At 44.6% G+C, this 14,341-nt stretch overlaps 1 pseudogene; it reads left to right on the forward strand.

The window, feature by feature from the left end:
* The window catches only part of LOC137847031 (very low-density lipoprotein receptor pseudogene), a 456,685-nt pseudogene extending 445,134 nt beyond the window's left edge, over positions 1-11,551 (forward strand).
* The last annotated feature ends 2,790 nt before the right edge of the window (positions 11,552-14,341 follow it).

Here is a 14,341-nt window from a genome sequence, read left to right on the forward strand (position 1 = left end):
GGAAGTTGACTCCATGCCTCAGGACTGCCTCCACCAATTAAGAAAGAAGGGTGATTGTTGTGGGCGACTCCCCTCTCAGGGGAACAGAGGGACCTATTTGTCGGCTTGACCCTACCCGTAGGGAAGTCTGCTGCCTCCCTGGGGCCAGGGTCAGGGGCATTGCCAGAAAGCTTCCCAACCTGGTTTACCCCTCTGACTATTATCCTCTTTTAATAGTTCAGGCTGGCAGTGATGACACTGAAGAGAGAAGCCTGAAGACCATCAAACGGGACTTTAGGGGACTGGGACGTTTAGTGGATGGAGCGGGAGTACAGGTGGTGTTTTCGTCCATCTCTACGGTGGCAGGGAGGGGTACAGAGAGGACAGGGAAAGTCCACCTGATAAACACATGGCTCAGAGTCTGGTGCCAACACAGAATTTTTTTTTTTTGACCATGGGGCACTTTACTCAGCACCCGGCCTGATGGCGGCAGACGGGTCCCTATCTCTAAGGGGAAAACAGATCCTAGGCCAGGAGCTGGCGGGGCTCATTGAGAGGGCTTTAAACTAGGTAAGAAGGGGGATGGGGCTGAAATAAGGTTTGTTGGAGCTGTGCCAGGGGGAACAATGGCAAGGCCGGGGGATAAGGCAATGGCCCAACTGAAGTGCATCTACACTAATGCAAGCAGCTATGGTAACAAACAGGAGGAGCTGGAAGTCATCGTGCGGCAGGCAGGCTACGACTTGGTTGCCATCACGGAAACGTGGTGGGACCACTCTCACGACTGGAGTGCTGCAATGTCTGGCTATAGGCTCTTCAGAAGGGACAGGCAGCATGGAAAGGGTGGTGGTGTGGCTCTCTATATCAGAAAGAGTTTTGATGTTGTGGAAGTTGAGGCTGGGAATGATAAGGTTGAGTCCCTATGGGTTGATCCAAAACATATGGGTCCTTCCTGACGCAGTTGGTTAGTGAGCCTACCAGGGGAGGTGCCCCACTAGACCTTCTCTTCACAAACAGAGAAGGACTGGTGGGAGATGTTGTGGTTGGAAACTGTCTTGGGCAGTGTCATGGTTTAACCCGGACAGCAGCTAAACACCACACAGCTGTTCGCTCACCTCCCCCCCTCCCCTCCTGGGCAAACCTTTACAGGAAATACCTGTAAGTGAGGTTAATGAAACATCATCTGATAACTGGCAAAAATAACCTCTGGTGACTGCAAGAGGTCACCACAGCTACCAAATTACAGCGAGCAGATCCTGCTTGGAAACCTTGTTGTTTGAACTGAACCTTAGCTCTATACATTTGGGCACCTTGCTCTTTAGCACACATGACACCAGGAACTCCAGTATTTACTGAGAATAACTTTTCAAGTAAAATTCTTTTCCTTGCCACCTGTTCTCTTAAGTTTGGGGAGTGGGGTAGACTGTGCTTGCTAACTGTGCACTGGTTTCAGTTTAGGGAGGATCAAGGTTATAATGTAATCATCAAAGGCATGCAAAAAAAGTTTGAAAAATAAAGAGTTAAATGCTGAAGTAGGGATGGAAAATCAGCTGCCTAAGACCTGGTGCTAGGTCACCAAGTACTGCATATGTTACAGTAATCTGAGAGAGCTTTGGAACACATATGGCAAATAGCAAAATATTTCCATCCTAGTGGTAGCAGACTTATAGCAGGTATTGATTAAACAGTGGGAGAGGTAGCCAGTTGTTGCTAACATTAAAAATTATTAAAATTACATAAAAAAAGCTTTAAGACATAAAACACAACTCATACAATTATTAAACTTTTTTTTCCTATATATAAGTACTACTAGAAGTTCTTACCTATAAAGAATTCTCCTGCAAAATCTGAGATGCATATAGTAGACACTTCTTTGAGTAAAAAGCTTCTTTGTGCTCTTTCCTACCATAGCATTTGGGATACATAGCTGCTTTTTTCACATGTATTCTTCAAGCACAGACACTGGCAAAAATAGAAAGCGTGCTTTCTCTTCATTTTTGTCTGAACTGTACTTTTCAATGACATCAGATGATATCAGCAGGGGGAGGCCAAATCCAGAACCCCACAAGTTTTGTCAAGGCTGCCACAATTCATATTACCAGGTCTGATGAGTGGCAAGGCTGAATATGCTGTACCAGTGAGCACACACACACATGCATACACTACATACATACATGTGAACATGGCTGGCCACACAAATCATCACAGGCAGACACACACAGCACTCACAGCAGCAGCACCATCAGCTTCATCCTGCTGCTCTCTTTTGCTGACCATGATGGATGTCAGTAGTGAGCAAAAAGTGTATGTAGATGTATGCAGGCTGGATGTCCCCAGAAGCTGGGCTCAGACACCCAGTCTGCCCAGTAGTTGCCCCTGGATCCCAGTCTCTCCCATAGCTGGATTTGTACATATAAGCCCCTGAGACCACACAGAACTCCAGTAGCTGGTACAGAGTGGTGTGCACACACACTCACAGACTCACCTCACTCAGGGTAAGAGTTAGAAATGGAGCTCCATGAGAAGACAGGACAGACTGAGCTGACCTGGTTCAGGGCATGGCCAGATCTACACACTGACCAGCACTTTGCACACGCAAACTGACCATTTTATCAATTTATCCCTCTGTTTTCCCATGTTTCCATTACCATAATGAGTCCTACGCTATCCTGAAAAAACCTTACCTTGCATCCCAACATGTACCCCTTACCCCAAGTAGTGACACCCTGCATTTGGGAGATGCCCTGCAGAGCTGCTTCTGGTGACCCGCCTGAGATGGTTGTCCCCCTGCCTATGGGTCTGGGGCTGTCCTGGGGCAGGACAGAGGCTTGTTCACCTGGATGGAATACTAGGGTACTTCATTCTGCTGTGGTGCCTCTAGGATCTTTCATGGGTGTGGAGAAGGTCCTTTACTGGGATGACGGCTTCTGTAATGTCCAAGAGCAGACTGTGCTCTGCAAGACACAGGCAAGGTTTTTATCACAGAACTTAGCATGCACTAGTGGGATACTGGCAGGACTACAAAGAACACAGCCTTACTGCTAGAATTTGATGGCTGGGTGCCAGTTTTGTATTGTCTAGAATATAAATAAGCAGAACTTCTCTACCAAATAACTTGAAGCACATTTTATTCTGAATTTCAACAAGTAAGTGAAAATCTTAACATGAACAGCCTTTGTTAGGTCAAATAAAAGTCATTCTAAAAAACTTCTCAATGAAGTAAAATATTTCTCCAACACTTCTTCCTTTTTTTTCTGGTTATTTCTCTTATAAGTGATGTGCCAATCATAATGTGTTCCTAATATTGTAAGGAATATGCCGGGAATTGAATCTAGGAGTATCTTCATAACTTCAGATGCAAGTAGTCTACTTAAAAACTTTCATTTTGTGACTTAGACAATTTACCTTGGCTTCTGTGTGACCTCAGAAGGGGGTTTATGTGGCAAGGTTTTGGTAGCAGGGGGGCCATAGGGGTGGTTTCTGTGAGAAGGATCTAGAAGCTGCCCCATGTTTGGGAAGGGCCCCATTGTTGACCCGAGCCGAGCCAATAAGCGATGTTGTTTTGCGCCTCTGTGAGAGCATATTTATGACAGGGAAAAAAAATGCTGCACCACACAGCAGCTGGGAGAGTGAGAGGAGTGAGGAACAGCCTTGCAGGCGCCAAGGTCAGTGAAGAAGGAGGGGGAGAGGTGCTCCAGGCCCCGGAGCAGAAGTCCCTTGCGGCCTGTGGTGAGGACCATGGTGAAGCAGGATGTCCCCCTGCAGCCCATGGAGTACCACGGTGGAGCAGGGTTCCACGCTGCAGCCCATGGAGGACACCACGGTGGAGCAGGTAGACCTGCACCGACGGAGGCTGCCGCCTGTGGAAGACCCCTGCCGGAGCAGATTCTGGGCCAGACCTGTAGCCCGTGGAGAGGAGACCATGCAGGAGCAGGTGACCTGGCAGAAGCTGCTGCCCATGGGGGAGCTAGGTTGGAGCAGTTTGCTCCTGAGGGATGGACCCCGTGCTACGGACCCCTATCTGGAGCAGTTCTGGAAGAGCTGCTGCCTGTGGGAAGCCCACGCTGGATCAGTTCATGAAGGACTGTATCCCGTGGGTGGGACCCCACAGCACAGGGGATGAGAGTGACCGAGAAGGAGTGGCAGAGAAGAAGCGCTGTAGACTGACCATATCCCCCATTCCCCCGTTCCCCTGCGCCGCTTGGGGGGAGGAGGTGGAAGAGGGTGGATGGGGGGGGAAGGTGCTTTTGGTTTCTTTCCTTTGTTTCTCACTTCTCTAGCTTGTTAGCAATAAGCAATAAATCTTACTATATCCTTATGCTGAGCCTGTTTTGCCCGTTACAATAATTACTGCGTGATCTTCTCGTCCTTATCTCAACCTTTGAGCCCTTTTCATCGTATTTTCTCCCTGTTCCTCTTTGAGGAGGGGGAGTGAGAGAGCGGCTGTGGTGGAGCTCGGCTGCCCACTTGAGCGGAACCACGACAGAATATTATCCAAGGACCTGTCCCCAGACAAAGTAGCTGTGGGTGGCAAGGTGTGTGTGGGGATTTGGGCAGGTACCTATCACGGTTTTCTCCTCCAATGGTTCTAAATTTCACCCCTGAACAAGTACAAAATCCAAGAAAACTGGTACAATGTTTGAAAGATGTATGCCCTGACCCTGGCAATGCTAGAGAACTCCACCAGCTTGCTGCAGTCTGCTGGGGTCTGGCTTACGCCTATCAAATGTCAATTAACATTGCCCAACACCCTCAAGGTGATAGGGAGGTTCCTGAATTTGATGATGAGACAGCACACACTGTGACCACCCCAGAGGACCGACCATCTATGGTATCAGTCGCCCCTATAGTAAAGACAAAACAGTGGAAACGGAGATCAGGTCGTTTAGTAAGGGAAGAAGCTCCTCCTAAGGATGAGGGAGAAGAGGAAAAGGCAGGCAGCTCTAAAGCAGCGTCATCACGGCAACATCAGGGAGAAGAGACTGAAATCATAGATGAATCAGAAACTACTCAGTCTCTATCCTTGAGTGAGCTGCGAGAAATACGAAAGGATTTCAGTCGTCATCCAGGTGAGCACATCCTCACCTGGCTGCTTCGATGCTGGGATAGTGGGGCCAATACCCAACAGCTAGAAGGCAATGAAGCCAAGCAGCTGGGATCCCTCTCTAGAGAAAGGCTCATTGATAGAGTAATTGGGAGAGAGGCACAAGTTCTCAGCCTCTGGAGGCGAATCCTAACAGCTGTGAAAGAAAGGTATCCCCACAAAGAAGATATTGTATACCAAGTAAGCAAATGGAAAAAGGCACTATGGATAAGGGCCTCCAGCAGCTGCAGGAATTAGCTGTGCTGGAGATGCTTTATAGTGATTTAAACAATGCCCAGGCACCTAAAGACCCTGATGAAGTCCAATGCACAACGTCCATGTGGCGGAAGTTTGTACGAGCTGCACCCTCAACAATTACGTTTAGAGATACTTTTGAAATAAATGGAAGACTGCAAAACTGTAACATAAAAATAAAAAAGCAGGTCTCCACCAAATGGATGAATTTCCAAATAAATAATGGAGAATTCACATAGTTACACTGATCTTAATCATATAATATTTCATATTCATATCACCAGAGAATCCAATCTATTTTTCTCATAATTATCCCATGAAATTATAGCATTTGGAAGTGGAAATGCTTGTACAGAAAGACAGAATATAAAATTTGCATGCAATAGTTTCAATCCGTTGCATTTTAAACTGCAATGAATTAAATGTTTAGATGGATTTGGATATTTTAGAAAGGTTAAAACACCAGGTACATTTTTCAGTTCCAAATCTGATCACAGAATCACAGAATTTCTAGGTTGGAAGAGACCTCAAGATCATCGAGTCCAACCTCTGACCTAACGCTAACAGTCCCCACTAAACCATACCCCTAAGCTCTACATCTAAACGTCTTTTAAAGACTTCCAGGGATGGTGACTCCACCACTTCCCTGGGCAGCCTGTTCCAGTGTCTAACAACCCTTTCAGTAAAGTAGTTCTTCCTAACATCTAACCTAAAACTCCCCTGGCGAGGGATCACACTACCTATCAAAATCCCAAAGTTTCCTTTCAAGATACCATTAAATACTTCTTCCAGTATTTCTGCTCCCAATTATTAGCAATGAATGCATATATTGACAAAGTACGTTAATTACTCAGAAAACAGTTAAGGTCATTTTGACAGTTGTTTATAAACCTAAGCATTTAAATAAAAAGTCTTTGCCCTTAAATTAGATGAGAGCATACTAAGAGAAAGATACATTGAGTGCGACATTTTGTGTAACTGTGACAATAACAGTCTCACAGAACTTAAAAGAAGGAAGTTCCTCATTCAATACTTTATTCCTCTGTGAAAAACTCAGAAAGAATCTGTCATATATTTTTATCCATTAGGGATATTTGATGTAATTCCAACATAGACTGTGGAAGATGTTTCTTCCACTAATATCTGGAAAATAAAGTGAGTGCTGTGAGGAATGTTTTAACAATTCGTGTCCATAAAAAACAGTCCTGTCTGCCTCTGGGCCCTGCACTGGCAATTTAATTCTTGAACCACAGATGCAGTGTGTCCCAGTCTCCCCCTCATTCTAGTCAATTTATCAAGTCTTCAGAAAATACTCCTCAAATTTATGAACCTGTTTGCTTTTGTTATTCCGGACTTCTATTTCTAACAGTTACAGCCTTTTTTTTTTGTCTTCTTCGAGATTAATTTAACACTGCTATAGGTGTGACTGTCCCTGTGAATGGCTGGTGAGGAATGTTTTAATTACTTGTGAAGTGTCAATAAGAAAGCTATTTGTGTTTATATGAAGTCTTTGATGTCTGGGGGTTTCAGAACAACTGATAACAATTAGTGACTGTTATGGGATACTATGCAGGCCTCTGATATCTGGCCAAGTGGCCAAGAGATTAAGAAGAAGAAAAAAAAGAAGCTGAAGGACGGCTAGGAGACAAGACCGGCAGGGAATGTTCTATAAACTTGATACGGTGCCAAGGGAGTACAAAGGGGAAGGATGAGAAAAAAACTTGGAGAGGAAGACTACGAGCCTTCAGCATGAAAGACCCCTATAGACCCCCAGAGGGACCACCGGAGACTGATGCGCATGCGCCAGTAGGAGGGACTGGACCCCGGAAGCTAATTATAATAACCTGTTTTTTTTTAGAAGTAGTAACGAATATGTATTAGTCTAGGAGCATAAAAATCAGCTACTTGATGTAACTGGTGTGCGTCCTGGTGGAGTGGAGACTCCCGGTGCACCCAGCGCTGTTTGCTTACCTCTATTCTTTTAATAAATCCTATTTTTTTTATTTAATCCTATTTTGAAGACTGAGCCATTTCTAACAATTTGGGGGCTCATCCGGGATGGCTATGGTTCCTGAATTCTGATTTGGTCTAGGAGAGGTGCCCCACCATTTGGTGGCTCCTGTTTGAGTCGGATCGGGACCTGCCATCCTGAACCTGAATAAAGGTAAGCAAAGAATTTGATTTTTTTTGAGCTCCCTTGCCGGCTGTTTTTTTGCCTGTAATTCTGCGCGCGAAGATCCGGACGAAGATGACAGGGTCGTTTGGATACCGTTCGGTTGGATTCCAGTGTCCGGGATCGAACCGGACGAAGACGACAGTCGTTTGTGGATACCGTCTGGTTCGATCCCAGACGAAGACAGCAGAGACGCTTGTGGATACCGTCCGGTTGGATTCTGGACGAAGACGACTGATTCGTAAGTGGATAACGTCCAGTTGGGTAAAGGTGCAGTTGCCAGTGTTTGTGTGTGTGAGAGTGTAATTGAGACTTCTAAAGTCAGCGTGGAGGTCTTTTTGTTTTCTCACCGGTTCTAATCTCCTGTGGGGGGGCTGGGCCAGTGAAGGGAGTGATACATGGTTGGGTGACAGGTCCTAAACCCCCTGCAAGACACTCTCACTGGGGGCAACCAAGGGCTGTGGGAACTGCCACAAGTAAAATTCCCAGATGGGTCAGATAAAATCGAAGACCAAGGACCAGTAAGAAGGGAGCAAAAAGTCCATTATGAATAATGATTAGAAATTGGAACAATAGGGGCCCCAGAAAATTAAAGAGTAAATTAAAAATGATCCAATATTATATGATAGAATGACCAAAAGAACCCTTAAGACCCCATGTATTTTGATCCACGGAGGACGGGGTCTGGAATGGCTTTGAACATTAATAGTAGAATACCCGTGGATCCAGAAAAGAGCAAGCTGAAACATTGGAATTAGAAATTAGAGAGCAATTGATTAAGAATGAATATGTGCTACTGTGCTGTGCTGCACTTATACCTCCAGATAACAGGAGCCTCTCGGACCCCGAGAACCAGATCAAAAACAACCTCATGGTTCGGACTTTAATCAAGGGGTCTGAGATAAGGAGGACTGTTCACAAAGGGACAGGTTATGCATATGTATAGGAATGTTCATGTATCTGTAACTCTTTACTAAAGCAAGTTGCCACGTTAGGCGTGCACGACTTTGGGGGGACTACCCGCCCCGTGCCGCCCAGAACTGAGTAAACATACCTACTTTACAATCTTACTGATTGTGGAGTCAGCTTTCTGTGAGTCATTTTGGCGAGCCAGGCAGGAGACACTCTGCTCGGCTGCGGGATCGGCTGCGGCGCGGACACCCCTAGGTGCACCCTGAGCGTTTTGCTCGGAGGGGACTCCACTCTCAGCTGCTCACCGCAGGAGCAAAGATCTCCTGAAACTGCAGACAAACGGTATGTTTTCGGCTGCTGGAGGGATGCTAACTGGAGTGTTAATAATTGTATGTGTTCTTATGTATGTATTTTGTGTTGAAAGTATTTGTGTAAATGTAAGGGTTTGAAACAAAGTGTTCCAAGTCACTTCACGAAGAACACAGTCAGAGACAATACTTATTTGGTTGGTTATCATTGTAAATTATATTCCTGTGGTATGAATGAGATGTGCTAGAGGCCTCTGTGTGCGATTGTGCTGTGTGAGTGAGATGCAAAGCGAGTGCAGAGTTCCGATCCGTGGTTCCGTACTCTCCACAAGGGGAGTGGGCAGAGACGAACGGAGTGCTTGACAGACTGAAAATAAGTGCTGTTTTATCCAAGTTTTGAGTGGTGGTGCCTAATATATGGGCCTGGCGGTGTATCTTGTGATCCTATTTTTGCTCTTAAATGCTTTGACTGTGACAAGAAAAAGACGGGAGCATGATCTGACTCTACTGGTGTCTGTCATGCTTTCGGCCGTGCTTCCTGCAACATATGAGACCCGAACAGGCTGAGGCCCGCACAGGCCGAGACCCGGACTCGCTGAGACCCGGACTCGCTGAGACCCGGACTCGCTGAGACCTGAACAGGCCGGGAGCCCGGAGCAGCGCCGAGAGCCTGGAGCAGCGCCGAGAGCCTGGAGCGGCGCCGGGACATCCGAGATCGAGTTGCTACGGGAGACCAGAGGCGTCAGTGGACAACGGCAGCCGACCCTCACCGTGTGGCGAGTTGGCACATAGCAGAGGGGCGGACATCAGGACCCTGCAGCCTGTCTGACATAACCATGGAGGCAGCGGCAGCTGTGCTGCTTCTCTCTAGCCTTCTTTTTATGAGAGGTTTATCTTGCAATGAAAAAAAGACTATTCGTCCCCAGATCGGTGTTATAGCTATTACTAATGACGACTTAGCTCTATTGCGGGGCAGGAGTGCAGAGACGCAGATTACACTGCCAAATGACCACCAGCAGGCTCTTTCACAAACCGCTTCTAAGGTTGCAGCTGGCACTGCCTGCAGCCGTATAGCAGACGTTACACTCTCTTTCCTAACTAGTAATCATGTGTCTCATCCATTTGTGGTGAATGGTCAGTGGCAAAAAGAAATGGGGGAGAGTAAGGGGCGACAAAGACAGAAACGGTACCAGGAGGATGCCACTGACACTAACAGCATGGGTAATAGGAGTAGTATAAGTGACACAGGTGACGGTGCGGGGCAGCGGCGGGCGCTGCCACGCTGCGGGGCATTCTGCCTGCCTGTGCACTGCTGCCGACGGTGCTAGAGCAAAATGTGAAGACTGCTCAGATGGCAGTGATGAGAGTGCTTGTGTGAAGAAGATGTGTGCTGAATCTGACTTTGTGTGCAGCAGTGGTCAGTGTGTGCCAAACAGATGGCAGTGTGATGGGGATCCAGACTGTGAAGATGGGTCTGACAAGAGTGCTGAGCTGTGTCATATGAGAACATGCTGGGTAAATGAAATCAGCTGTGGTCCTCAGTCAACCCAGTGTATCCCAGTGTCGTGGAAATGTGATGGTGAAAAAGATTGTGACAGTGGAGAAGATGAAGAGAATTGTGGCAATGTGACTTGTAGTGCAGCAGAGTTCACATGCAGTAGTGGGCAATGTATTTCCAAAAGCTTTGTCTGCAATGGTCAAGGTGACTGCTCTGACCACTCGGATGAATCTTTGGCGCAGTGTGGCCGCCAGCCTGCACCTCCGGTGAAGTGTTCTGTGAGTGAGGTGCAGTGCGGCTCAGGTGAATGTATCTACAAGAGGTGGCGATGTGACAGAGATCCTGATTGCCAGGATGGAAGTGATGAAATTAACTGCCCTTCTTGGACCTGCAGGCCAGACCAGTTCAGATGTGAAGATGGGAACTGTGTCCATAGGAATAGGCAGTGCAGTGGTGTGAGAGACTGTCTGGATGGCACTGATGAAGCAAACTGTAACAATGTTATTCAGTGCTCTGGACCTGGCAAATTCAAGTGCAGAAGTGGAGAATGCATAGATATCAATAAAGTGTGTAACCAGCAGAGAGACTGCAAGGACTGGGGTGATGAGCCCCTGAAGGAATGCAACATAAATGAATGTGACTGTCCAGCTGGGTTTGAGCTTGTAGACAAGAGAAACTGTGGAGATATTGATGAATGCCAAAACCCTGGTATCTGTAGTCAAATCTGTATCAACCTGAAAGGTGGCTACAAATGTGAATGTAGCCGTGGCTATCAGATGAATCCTGCTACAGGAACCTGGAAAGGGCCATACGGCAAAGCAAATTACATAACCGTTGCTTAACTTGTCAGAAGATAAAAAAAAGAAAGTGTTTCAACAAGCAGCCACGGGAGGGAAGAATCACTGAACCCCCGATGTGAGGGACTGTACCTTGTTTTACTGACTACTGAAACAGCTGTGAGAACCGCAGAAAGGGACCCACGCATCCAGAATAAAAGGACAAGTAACTACTGAAACTTGGAGGGTTGAGTCCGCTCCTGGGAAACTGAAACTCAAGCTAAGGAAGAACTAATATTCTGGCAACAAGGCTCTGCATGAATTAAGGATGCCAAATAAAGGGGACAAGCCTGAAGGGAGGAAAGGGAGAAGGCAAGACCGGGGCAGGACCCTCCACTGCGGTGTGCATGGTCTACCGAGGGAGGCAACCCCTATGGGTATTGACTGCCGAGTGAGAGGGCCTCGACCGGACTACTCCCACACTAAGGTCAGGTTGTCCCGAGAAAATAACATAAGAACCTTTTTTCTAACCTATATAAAATTGTGATTCGTTTTCCAGGAGCTGGATCACCCTGACAGGCCGAACGGTAACACAAGCCTGAATTGACCCTGAAAGCGGGCCCAACCCCTTGATTGAAGGCGTTTGCCTATTATGATCCAGCTACGTGGGCAGAAAACAGATCCTGGGGATATAGGACCCCAGTATATATATACTTAATAGAATAATTAGGTTATTAGCTGTAATAGAAATAGTTATAAATAAAACCGAAGATGCACTTGGATTAATTGCAAAGCAAAATACCAAGATGAGACCTGCTTTGTATCAAAATTGCCTAGCTTTGGATTATTTACTAGCACAAGAAGGAGAAGTCTGTGGAAAATTTAGCTTTAGTAATTGCTGTTTAAAGATTGATGAAAAGGGTGTTTCTTCCTAGTAGCTGATAGAATGTTATGTTCTGGTTTAGGATGAGAAGAATGTTAATAATATGCTGATGTTTTAATTGTTACAGAGCAGTGCTTACACCAAGCCAAGGATGTTTCAGCTTCTCACTGTCCTGCCAGAAGGCAGGCTGGGAGGAGGGCTGGACTGCTCGGGGTTAGGCTGGGCATCGGACAGCAGGTGGTGAGCAATTGCATTGTGCATCACTTGTTTCGTACACATTATTACTAGTAGTACTATTATCATCATTATCGTTATTGTTATTGTTATTATTGTTATTATTTTCTTGTTTTTATCTCAACTCACAGGCTTCACTTTCCCATTTCTCTCTCCCATCCCAGAGAAGGAGGGGGGGGAGGTGAGCGAGCGAGCACAAACCTGGAAGGATATGGAATGGGATTTATTTTCATGGCTGCCTGGTGGACCATGGGTTAAAAGAGTGTTATTTTTATTGTTATGTGGTGTAATGATGTTATTGTTTATACCTTGTATGATACCTTGCCTTACATTATTAATACACCGGATGATAAATAGTACATTTATAATAACTTCATTAAAAAAAGGAAGGGGATATGTCAATTATGCTGCTTAAGACTCCCGGTGCACCCAGCGCTGTTTGCTTACCTCTATTCTTTTAATAAATCCTATTTTTTATTTAATCCTATTTTGAAGTCTGAGCCATTTCTAACAGTGCTAATTACAAATTATAGTGAAGAATTTTCTGAATGCTTCTAATGATTATCTTGGAACAAAGGAACCATTTTTCAAGGGCAAAGATATATTATGAAATAGGCATGCTGCATGAAGATCTGTTAGGAACATTACTGGTATTTTGAAAATGCTTGACTGTTCAGTCCTTATAGTAGAGACACAAATTTCCTGATGAAATGCAAATAAGAATATGACCAAAAAAAAAACCAAAACAACGTAGGCATTAAATCACAAATTGTAAGGTGGAGGCTGAGAAGCTGTAAAGAGTCATTACATGAATGACAAAATATTCGTGCATGGTCATTGACATAGCATGAGATTTGTGCTTAGTAGTTTTCCCAGACACTCACTTTTGTTATATGTAGTTAAGGTTAACTACAAAAAGGAGAAGTGATTCTTGACAATAAAAGTCCATTGTTTATGGATTATAAGAATGATACATTTTATATTTTCCACTTTTTTCCAGACCTGGGGAAAATAAGTCAGAGCAGTTTTGCATTACAGAGACACAACCCTCATCAAGCTGTGGTAGCATGTGATTTCAGCCGCTGAAATGAGCTTCTTCATATTCTAATTTACCAGTCAAAATGCTTGCCTTATTTCCTGTATAGATTCCTCCATGCTGGATTAGATTTTTTTTTCTTCTTTTTTCTTTTCTTTTTTTTTTTTCCTGAAGGAGTTGTTGCTGCTGTTAATAACAAAACAAAGCAAAGCAAAGCAAAGCAAAAGAAAACAAAAACCTATCAACGAGACAAGTAGAGGAAAACAAACTAGACATGAAAGTTCTCTCTTTGGTTGTTGTTGATCTATGCATATTCAGAGTTTATAAAGAATGTGCATTCAGTGTTTCTTTCCTTTATTTTTTCTGTTTCTAGAAAGTTATTGGAAACTATCTCAATAATCTTTTAAATTCAGAACAAGAAAGAGCAAAATAGAAATAAACATTGCCTTTGGGACAAGGTGAGTATTAGGAAGTTTCAAACAGAAGAATGAGCTCCATTTTGAAAAGCTGAAACAAACTTTCCCCGAGAGACACAAAACAAGACAAGACAAAACAAAACAAAACAAAATGAGTAAAGAAAAAATGCTAGCAACTAAAAGAAGATGACCTTATTCAACAGTTGTATTTTAACTTCAGCTTTTTCTACACTGAAATGTGTGTAAATGTTTTTGAATGAAATGGTGTTCTCTTGCTTTTAACAACCTGTGTGTGCTCTTTCAGACTTGTGCAACTTTTTTTTTTTCTTTTTCATAAAACAGAGATCCTTAATAATGACCATTTGTTCTATCCTTTGCCTTTTCTGGAATAAAGCCATCCAAGCATGAAAGAACTTCATAAATAGTGTTGCAGCATGTACATGAACATATAGCCTCAATAAAGAATGCCAGCAGAGCCCAGCAGCTTTGAAAAGTATCTATGCATCAACTCTGTATGTTGCATATCTGCACAGAGGAAAAAAAAATACAGTTTCTCCTGAAAAAAGGTTCAGTGGAAACTGAAAAAAAATGGAAAAAGTTGAGTTTCTCCTGAAACTGTCAGAGATTAAAAAATTGGGCTTTCCTAAGAAGACATGTCAGATCCTACAAAAATGTACCATGGAGAACTCAAGACATGCTTCCTCTGGGTTGATTATGCTAATTTTGTCCCAAAAACAGACAATCAAATAAACAAATCATTTTCTTCCTTTTGAAAGATAGATGTCTTC

The sequence above is a fragment of the Anas acuta genome, chromosome W (genome assembly GCF_963932015.1).
Source record: "Anas acuta chromosome W, bAnaAcu1.1, whole genome shotgun sequence".
Lineage (NCBI taxonomy): Eukaryota > Metazoa > Chordata > Aves > Anseriformes > Anatidae > Anas > Anas acuta.